The sequence below is a fragment of the Crinia signifera genome, chromosome 6 (assembly GCF_055691185.1).
Source record: "Crinia signifera chromosome 6, ASM5569118v1, whole genome shotgun sequence".
In the NCBI taxonomy this organism is placed as follows: domain Eukaryota; kingdom Metazoa; phylum Chordata; class Amphibia; order Anura; family Myobatrachidae; genus Crinia; species Crinia signifera.
Window position 1 is genome coordinate 245424418 of NC_139222.1, and position 8867 is coordinate 245433284.

Sequence of the window (8867 nt, forward strand, 5' to 3'; positions counted from 1 at the left end):
TGGTTTCTGTGCAACTGCTTATGCTGTATAGGGCAATATGCATAGAATATGGAAGGAGCGCAGAAGGAAAGCACTCATAGCCTCCTACAATTGATGCCACTTTAGGACATGACCTTGATGACCTTCAAAGAAATCCAGGCGCTCCATTCATACTTGCAGGTCTTATATATGCAGACTCTATACTATTACATTGTCTTCTATTACTATATCTACAGTAAAGCTGAGTACAGGAATGTCTATAAACATTGTAACATCCGCGGGGCTTTGAGCTAGACATGCAAAACAGTACTAGAAACATATACTCATATTTATATAAAGGTTTCCAGAATCGAAAAATGTAGCTGCAACGAAGCTGTTGAATATTGAAAATATACACAAGCCTTGTGCAAATTTCTGCAGTCACTCTGAAGTTGTTAAGTTATAAAGAAATGCAATACAGATCTGAGCAAGTATTCCTAGTTCATGTAGGACAGAAATGTTGGCGTGTGTCAGTCTTATTTTGCATTGTGCCCCCTCCCAACTTCCTCCAATCATATGCATATCATAACAATTTCTGTGCGATTGATGCCACCGCTCAGGGATCTAGGTGGAAGGGTCTGCGCAGTTACTGCCCCTGTGGCTCAATGCTAAATAGTAACTTCTTGTACACAATAGAGCAGCCAGTTGCAGTACAGCAGCCTGTTCTTTAGCTCGATCTAGGAACAACTATTGTCAGTGGGGTCGGGATTGTGTTCTGCTTAGAGAGATTTTCAAGGGGACTGTCCCATTTTTGGGGGGACGGTCCCATGTCCTGTCCAGTGCCGGCAGTGTCCTGCGGAGGGGGGTGACAGTTGGGAGTCCCCACTGCCCAGCACTGGCAGCGGTGAATAGATGCTGTGCACATGGGCACAGGATATACTCCCATAGACAGAGGGGCTGGGGGCATGGCCAGCAGCTCACAGAGCCATGTCATGCCCCCCCACACACACACACACACACACACAGCAACGACAATGGGAGTGTGGCCTCACAAGAGCATTGCGAACATAGTCCATGCTCCCTATCTTCTAGGCCACGCCCCCAAATTTCAGGGGGTGCGCCTTCGGTGCGCGTAAGAGTCCCAATTTCAGTTTTGGTACTGTTTATTGGAGGAAATATAATTAATTCTGTTTTTGAAATATTCCGTTTAAGGTGGCGAGATGACATCTAATATGAGACAGCAGAAAGCCATTCAGTATAGGTGTAGCTAGGTGTAGGTAGGAGTATAGGTAGCAAGGGGGTTAGATAACTGCGCTATGGTTTTTTGAGCAGCCTTAATGGTATGGTCTAGGATAAAGGTAATATTTAAGGCGCTTGTGAAAATTATAATAATAAGGTTAAAACTATAAAACAGTGGACTATGGTATGACTAAACAATGTGCTTGCCTGTTGAAAAAAAGGGGGGTTAGTAAAGTATGTTTACAGCCCTTTTTTTGAGCATTTGGTGGTAGCGTTTCTTGTGAAAAGGCAGCTCCGGGGAAACACGTGGGTGAGGCTTTGAAAGCAATCTACAATGTCCCTACAATACCTTTCTCCCTTATGTAGATAGGGCAAGGCAGGTTCGCAGTGTAGCACTTGTCTCTGATGTTTTTCTGTGTCCCGTGGAGCTCCGTGCGGCTTTAGCAAAAATCGGAAGTTCGGGGCAGCGTGTTTCCGGATCATGCTCCCGGCAACCAACGCGTTTCGAGTATACCACTCTTTGTCAAGGATTGTCAAGGATGGTGCTCCCTTGCAGGAGATAGCTTTTTACTACGTAAAAACTTTATTAACGTTTTTACGTAATAAAAAGCTATCTCCTGCAAGGGAGCACCATCCTTGACAAAGAGTGGTATACTCGAAAACTGACAGGTATCAACATTGGATTGTAGCCTTAAAAAACAAAATTTATTTCACTGTCAAAACCCAACGTTCATACATTTTCAAACTCTTATACTGCAGCAGATGGAAGCCCTGCACAGATCACAATGACCCATGCATGCTTTGTTGGCTTAAAATGTGCATAAAAGTTTAAAATCAGAAAGAAAAACAATGCATATGATTGCCCCTTCACCAAAACTCTCCTGAGACAGGCACCATTGCGCAGCGGGAGGCGAAATCTCTTCACAAAAGAGTCACAAAACTTTTTTACGCTCAACTGCACAGCACAGAGAGAAGCCACAACTGTATTCGCAAGCTGGCTCGCTGCCTCGCTCAAGTGTTCATTGGCAACCTATAGGCCCAATTTCCAGTTAACGATGCCAGCAGTGTGCTGAATTTGGCAGGAGTTAATGGGGGAACTGCAGTGTAAGACTATTCACGGCGTAAGCCTCTGCTTCCAGCCTTTACATTTCTGCCTATACAATGTGGAGCCAGTAAATATTTCGCATACTGCCCGTCTTTCACTCAACAAAAAAATTCCACGATGAAAGAATGCAATTTTGGGGTTTAAATGATTCAAATTAGAACTTTTTTTATTCTTAACCTCTGGGATGGAAAACAGTGAGACCCAAAATAAAATGTCCAAATGATTTATTAAAAACATAAAACTTTCAATAAAGTGACACGATTGGCTGTCTGCTCAGGAAACTCTGCAAGTCTGGCTTTAATTGAAATAGGTATATGAAGATAAAGGCACATGTTCAACTGCTGGGAAGGAAAATGCACTCGTGTTACTGTACATTGCTCTTATCTACAAAAGTTGCAATGATATATTTAATGCTTTGGTTAGCATTGCTTTCTGGGATCTCGGCATACAACACAGTTGTCTGTCTGCAGTGAGGTTTCTCTCATAACATTTTATCCTGTGGTCTAGAGAATTTTTAAAAGTATTTTATTTTAATCTACATTCTCCATTAACATTGGATCATGTGGTCTGGAAAGTTGGTTTAAATTCCTTTGCTTTCTAGTAGATTGCAGAGTACGTTTACTACTCCGGTCACACTAACCTCATTCTTCTATGAACATATCCTTATTCACAGCTCTACTGATCCCCAAAACATGTACAGCGTGAAGGCTATAAGTGACACTGTTGTGATACTTCAACATCCATTCATAAACGTATTGATGTATACAAGAGTTGCGCTACGGAACCTTGCGGCACCATATTAATAAAGTATAACAAAAATAATAATAGAAATGTATAATAAATGAATCTACTTTTTTATTTAGCACCTTCTAAGATAATCAATAGTATCTGACTGGTTGCCCATAGCAACATCTCATGTAGAGTAGAACGCCCATCTTAGTACATTTCCCCCGTAGTACCAAATTCTATTCTAACAATGTCATTATTTTCTGCAATGTAAAACATTGGATATGGATAACTCGGAGGAAATCCTTCTATATGATGGTAATTAATGATAAGTGTTTAAATAAACAAAATAAAGTTTTAATTGTATTGTTTACATTCTAGATACAAATAGATATCACTGGGATCATAAGCAATGTATCTAGAGATTCTAGACAGATAATACTTTATGTACATAAAAGGATTGTTATATTTATTTACCAAATCTAGAACATTCAGTAAGTGAAAGCACAAAAAGACAAATTAATTCAAATAATGCAATTTAATTTATAAGTGATGCCTGCTTTAATGGAAGGTGCATACAGGTATCCCAGTGGTAAGTGTTCTATGTAGCAGCTTGTCTCTTTGGCAAAGAATGTCCTTACCTGCTGCACTGTCTCTCCCTGGATGGCACAGCTGGCGGTCCTCTGACAGGGTCTGTCTGCTGCTTGAGCCTGTTGGAAGCTGGGTGCATGTAACAGCCGGTAGCTTTCTCTACTACTGATGTGCTGAAGGGTTACAACCTCTGCAATCTGAGGCTGCCTTTCCAATACCCTTTATACTGTCCCCTGTTTGAATGAGAAGTAGTGATGTCAAACTGAAATGTGATTCCTCGCAGACCCATCCCCCTATCCACAAACCACTGTTCAGACCTCTCTCTGCTAGTGTTTCTCTCCTCTGCTTCTAGTACAAAGGAATGGAGGAAAAACTTGGATGTATATGTCACTGTGTACATTCCAAATATAGGACATTGTTACAGGTCTGTGCTCAAATTGGAACTGCTAGCATTCAATCCAAAGATCCTCAAATCACCCTCTCTCCTCTGTCTTCTGTACATATTTATTAATTGTAATATATTTATGTAAATTGATATACTGTTCTGTAGTCGTCCGTACTTATGTTTCTTGTACTGTTTTCCCCTTGTACGATGCTACAGAACCCTTTTGGCACCATTTAAATAATCAACAATAATAATCACCGGTGGTTTTCCCAGATTCCTGAATGAAGAGGAGACTTGGAAGAGTTTTACACAGTATAACTATCATCATCATCAACAACAACCTTTATTTATGGGGTGGCACATTTTCTGCAGTGTCTGGCAGCTTACATTTATGACATTCTTTGATATAATACATATTTTTACTTATTTTACTTTATTTAATCTAGAACCCACCAATAGTATGATAAGATAAATCATTACCACAGTATGATCCCAGGTATTAAAAATCAATGGTACTAAATATTTACTTTTTGTCATTGAAGGAAAATAAGATTATTTAGAATTTGTTACACCCAGGTCTTTAAAAACATATAATAATGTAAAGATAAATCACTATGTGATAAATTAATCATTATGCTCCTAAAAACTTATTGTACAGTAAGTTGCTGTGTTAGTTTTTTTTTTTTTTAGCCCGATGTGGTGCTCCAGTTCAAGCACCCAGTGCGTGACCTCAATTGTGCATAGGGGCGTACATACATATGGACCCTCTCTGAAAGGAGAAGGGCCACATTACTTCCCTAACCCCTCTCAGCCAAAAGGCCCAAGAGGGGAAAAGGGTGATTGGTAGGTCCTCCTCACTGAAGCTTGAAGAGACCCTCTACCCTCAACCCCGGAAGGGTTATGGCGGGTGGGTCCTCCTCGCCTAAGCTTGGAGAGGGATATGGGCGGGTAGCTGGCATCCGGCTATGTCAGCTGTCCGCCCCCCACACGTGCGTCAGGACCGCATTTCCATATGCCTGCCCAGCATTTTCATGGGAACGCCCATGAAACGCAGGACGTACGCATGTGGTAATGACCCCAAACAGCCCTTCATGCCCCTCTCCACCCCCTGCTCGGATGGTCCCGTGCAATCGTTTTCCCGCACGTTTTCCCGCTCCTCTTGCCTCTATCACCACAGGCAGCACTGTGCGCTCCTCTAATCCACCATATATTCCTTTATTCTTTTTTTGGGAGGGGGGGGGCACACGTGGCAGTAGGATTTACATGTATTATTATTATTTTAGACATAAAAGTAAATAAAATAAATAGCATAATAAAATGCACAGCAGAGAACCAACCCATAATTACAGAGCATACATACTGTACAAATATTGCAATAAAGTAACAAATGGATAGATGGAGTCAATTGCAGGGGAAAAGGAAGGTAAATCGCCATATCTTGTAGGGGGATATGGTCGATGGGTTGACCTCATGATGGTCGACAGTCATTAGGTCGACACCGTTAGGTCGACATACTGGAAGGTCGACAGGTGTCTAGGTCGACATGGCTCAAGGTTGACAGGTGTCTGGGTTGACAGATGCGTTAGGTCGACATGGGTTAGGTTGACAGTCAAAAGGTTGACATGGGGTGTTTCACTGTTTTTTGAGCCGACATGTGCCGACAGGCGGTATTTCATGCCCTACCATCCACTAGGGTGCAGTGGGAGAATAAAATAGTGTGCCGAGCGCAGCAAGGCTCATTGCCTGAAGCATGGCGAGCGTAGTGCACTTAAAACTGTGTCCATGTCGACTGTGTCGAAATTCAGGTTAAAAAACAGTGAAAAACATGTTGACCTAATGCATGTGTCGACACCTGTCAACCATATCCCATGTCGACCTAGACACCTGTTGACCTTGAGCCATGTCGACCTAGACACCTGTCGACCTAATGGTGTTGACTTAATGACTGTTGACCCAATGATCCCATTCCCTTGTAGGAGCATCCAACAGTCAGGTGAAGAGGGAAGGCACTACAGCACTCAGCACCCGCACAATGTATAATTGGGACCGGGGATGCCTCTCAGGATGGATGTGATGGACGCTTGGGCCAGGTAAGTATAAAAAAAATCCCAAATCCAAAGTTATCCCTTATCCAAAATGCTCCTGGTCCAGAGCATTTTGGATAAGGGTACTCAACCTGTACCATATGAATTCAAATATGGTATACTGCATGCTGGTCGGACCCCCTACAGTTTCCCACAGTAGAATTGCATATTTTAGTAATAGCTTACATTGGGATGCACTGTATGTATTTACACAGTCCTGCTTAGACATCTTATAAACATATCACTTTACTGTACATTACTTCACTCTGGGAGATGGTCATGAAGATACTTACTAACCAAACATTCAGTGACACAGTGACCTTCTTAGTAAAACAGAGAGTTTGTCCGTACAGTATCTGTTTGTGTTACTCTGGGCCTTATTCTGGTTGGAGCGGCCGGGCCGTACGCGCACGTCCCGGGGTTTTTAATGATCTGCGCATGCGTACATTCGCTAATGCGCAGGCGCGAACACTCCACAACGCTTACGGCCGGGTCTCTACGTGCGAAAAAACCTGTACGTGAGTGTACAGGCATTGGGGGCGGCATAGGGGCGTGATGAGGGGTGCGGCCGAAATAATGAGGGAAAATGGGCATAAATATGGGCGTACACGGGGGTGTGCACCAAAAATGAGCGGTGCTACTACCGCACGATCGACTAAAGCACCGTTCATTTCGGACACAAAACAGGCGGCCGCCAACCGCCATCTCAAACCACCCCTACAGATACCGCATGTCAGCGTGCGCCTGGGTTAGCTAATTTACGCGGATTACTACCAAACACATACACCTGAATGTAATAAGCAATGCTGCAGTCTATTAAGTCCAAACCATGATTTCACTACCTGCAAGCCACACACATCACTCTAACACATTGGAAGCTTATCTTTCTATACTTCTCTACATTTAAAGGTTTGTTTAAATTGAGGTAAGAATCTTTGTAAGACCTGCTTATATATGCTAAGGTAGGTATTTGTTAAACAGTTATACACATTCACTACGTGCTTTCATAGACTTTACACAGTAGCACACTCAATCGACACAAGTCGACATGTGTCGACGTGTTCACTCTAATACAAACATAGGTTTTGTATTTATGATACAATAACATAAACCACATCTAACACCTACAAAGGATGTTTCAGCAATGTTTTAAGCCCATGCCCACTATTTAGCACATTAATTAATTCAATCAATTAATTAATTTTCATAATTATAGTTGAAAGGCAACATTTGCAGGTCCATATATATGAAGGGTATGTCAGCGTACACGGACGTACGCTCACTCTCACGAGCGGTGACATAAGCTGAGTTTTCTATTGAAAACAATAGGGACCCGTCCCTGCAAGCTGGCGTATGCTCAGATCTCCGCAAGAAGGCGGTGGGAAGACGGACGAGAGACGTCCGTAAACGGCGGCGTACGCTCAGTTGTACGCCAGTTGTCGGAGTGTAAGGGCTGGCCCGTCCGTGTACGTTGGCGTACGCTCATTTGTACGCCACTCCCCTTCTACGTTGTTTCTGGCCGTACGTATGCGGCAGTGTTGTGGGTGGACTTAACCCCAACGGCCGCGTGCGGCTAGCGTACGTTAATAGCGAACGTACGCACGTTTGGCCGCTCCGATCAGAATAACCTCCTCTGTTAGGAGGAAGAAACATCATCTCATGTTTCTTATTAGAATTAAAGTTTTGGTCTGTATGATTCAGAGATGGACCCAAGTGCAGATGCAAGTGCCTCTTTTTCCGCTTCCCAACTACTGATATCATCAAGTGACGCTGTTGCACAGAAAGTTACAAGAGATGCACGCAGGAGCCATTGCAACTCATTCACAATTGTGTGCAGACTCTATGCAAGAACATCTGGCTTAAGGGTAGGACTCTGGATACACAGACACCTTGGCGCATGTACAATGCATACCTCCCAGCTTCTGAATGTCCCAAAGAGGGACAGTGCGTGCAGCGCTGCCCCATTTTCGCTGCTATGTGGACAAACAGAAGCAAAACCTGTCCCTCACCACATAACTGTGACATATAAACACAAAGTACTTACTTTTATATTTTTTCCTGAATTTCTCAATAAGAAACATTTGACCTAGGGTTGCCTTGGAAACATTTTGATGCTCTTGGGTGCCGTGATTCAAAAAAGTTTGGGAACCCCTGGGTTAGACCTTAGCTACAAACAGCTTAAAAAAATGTTTTATATGTTAAGTGCTCCTTTAGGAGTCTATTTAAATGAGGGGGGGGGTGGATGACTCCGGTAATTAAGTGTCTAACTTGCTGTGAGTTGTGTCAGTGAATACTTAATTACCAGAGCAATTCAATATTGCTCTGCAAAGGTGACCATTGCCCCGGGACGCAGCTACCTGTCATGCAATCCCTAACATTGCTACAGAAGTAGTAATACTACTTGGCAATACTTCCCATTGCCTGTACAGCCAAAAGGTACTTTAGAGGTTATAGAGGGTTCTGCTGTCCTGTAGGAGGAATGGGGTTTCTGGAGTAAATGCCAGAGCAAGTTTAACCAATAGTGCTCACTGCTGCCTGGGTAGCGTTTCAGACCCATTCAGACAGCAAAAATGGGTAGGACCCTGCTTTTTTACCTTTTCCAAAAGCCATTTTTTGGGAAACGGTAAAATCACTTTGCACGTTTCAGACCGCACATATTACCGTTTTAAAACGGTTAAAAATCTGCAAAATACTGTTTTTTTAGTGCAGTCTGAAAGGGGCACAAGCAGCCCTACTTACTTACTTAAAACATGTGGAATCTAACAAAACATATTTGATA

General features: G+C 42.8%; 1 protein-coding gene across 1 annotated transcript in view; it reads right to left on the bottom strand.

Moving 5' to 3' along the window:
• KAZALD1 (Kazal type serine peptidase inhibitor domain 1) overlaps positions 1-3911 on the bottom strand; it is a 45453-nt gene extending 41542 nt beyond the window's left edge. Inside the window, exon 1 of the mRNA XM_083149214.1 lies at positions 3670-3911. The gene's annotated coding sequence lies outside the window, so the exon portion shown is untranslated. The remainder of the gene's footprint in view (positions 1-3669) is intronic.
• Between the last annotated feature and the right edge of the window lie 4956 nt (positions 3912-8867).